Raw genomic sequence first — 2048 nt, forward strand, 5'->3', positions numbered from 1 at the left:
AAATACCAAAATTTGATCGATGTTTAGCTAGACATTAATTTAATATTGGTTTTTAGGAGTATGGCTTTATAAGTTTAAAAAATTATGCAAATAATTTCACTTTAAAATTAATTATGGGAATGACTTGATTTTTATAATAGAGTTGGGCGTTGTCACTTTCTCAAGTGGCACCACCCTAAAATCCCCTCCCAAAAAATATTATTTTTGGTGTTGCCTAACAATTTGGCAGCATCAAATTGAAATGTGTAGAAGCAAAACGTTGAGGAACCTGATGAAGAAGTAATTACCCTTTTTAATTGGCTGAAAGAAAGAGTGACGCAGGAGAGTATGTCAGCACACAATTAAACTTTTGGTTTATTTGTATGTTAGGTCTATCCCCTTTTGAAATTAAATTTAAATAGCTTTAAAAGATATAAGAATAATAAAAATAAACCCTTCTCATTTAAAAAAAATTTAAAAAAATATATAAAATTCTCATTTAAATTACCCAATATGTCTCTCAAAAAATTTCCTCAAGTTTATCTAAATTCAAATATACTAGGGAATGAAGTGAAAATGTTTAAATTTACATAAACTTGAGGAAATTTTTTGAGGGATATATTGGTAATTTAAATAAGAATTTTATATAGTTTTTAAGTTTATTGTTTTTAAAAAAATGAGAAGAGTTTATTTTTGTTATTATTATATCTTTTAAGGGTTATTTAAATTTAGTTTCAAAAGTTCAATTAGGTGCCACCATACTTTCATGAGGCATATTTTTTCAGTCAATCTAAAAAAGATAATTACTTCATCAGGTCCCTAAACGTTTCGCCTCTATATGCTTCAGTCTTATGCTACCAAATTATTAGGTGGCACCAAAAAAATTATTTTTATGAACGAGATTTTAGGGTGATGCCGCCTGGAAAAATGACGACACCCAACTCTACTATAGAAATCAAATCATTCCCATAATTAATCTTGAAATTGAAACATTTTCATAACTCTTTAAAGAATCATATTCCTAAAAAAGCATATAACCTTTAACGTCATGCTCCCTCTCTATCTATGTATATATGTCAAACAAAAATGAGGAGTTTGACAATTAATCTGTGTATATATAGCTTTCCGATAAAGATGTGTATGACATTTCAAGTCACATAAATTATAGCAAAGGCAGCAAAAGTACAAGAAAAAGAGTGTTGGTAAAATAATAGAAAAACAATGGTTGGATTCTGTATGAGTTGTCAATTAGTAGTATGGTACAAGAAGCAAAGTACATTAGCCAAAGAGAATCTTTTCATTTTAAATTCATAGCCACCAAGATGGCTAGCTACCTCCCATCTCTATATAAACACACTTAATTTGTGCTCTCCTATATCCCATATAGTTGAATATTGTTTTCTTGTCCAAACATTACTTAAACTTGCTTTCTTTCCAATAAAAATGGAGGGCAGAAAATTTGTTAGGATTGTTGAAGTTATAATGGTGGTGATAATGGTGGTTTTGAGTGGAATTTTGACTACAAACCCGATGATGTTGGCACTGGCAAGGCGGTTGAATGAAGAGGTGGTGGCCGTAGGTGGTGTTGGTCCGGATGACCATTCGCCTATTCCCCCGATCAGGTCATCTTGCAAATCCCATATTCCGAGTCCCACATGCCCTCCCTATTCTTCAATGCATAGGTGAGTCCTCTATCTATATAAATAACTATTAATATGATATAATTTCGATTTAATTTTTATGTATCACTAACATTATAGTACGTACCATTATATATATATATATATATATATATATATATATATATAATTTATTTGTTTCTTGGTTGGGACGCAGGTAAAATGGCAAATTGGGATAGCAGAAAAGATCAAAAGAAATGCAGAGTTGTGATAGAAACAGCTTGTTTCTTGATTATGTTTAAAGTTGAACATGTAGTCAAAGGATTAATGTTTGTTTGTCTGATGCTTGCGAATAGTTGTAATTGTAGGGACTACGATTTAGTTGTAATAAAATACTTGATTTAAGAAAATAAATGAAAGGATTATTGTGTAAATTAAATTAAATTATTA

General features: G+C 30.1%; 1 long non-coding RNA gene across 1 annotated transcript; it reads left to right on the plus strand.

The window, feature by feature from the left end:
- Positions 1–1381: 1381 nt before the first annotated feature.
- LOC128039652 (uncharacterized) lies at positions 1382–2048 on the plus strand. Its single transcript, XR_008194102.1, has 2 exons — positions 1382–1661; positions 1816–2048. It is a non-coding gene; the product is annotated as an uncharacterized LOC128039652 (long non-coding RNA).

Source organism: Gossypium raimondii, chromosome 3, assembly GCF_025698545.1.
Source record: "Gossypium raimondii isolate GPD5lz chromosome 3, ASM2569854v1, whole genome shotgun sequence".
NCBI lineage: Eukaryota > Viridiplantae > Streptophyta > Magnoliopsida > Malvales > Malvaceae > Gossypium > Gossypium raimondii.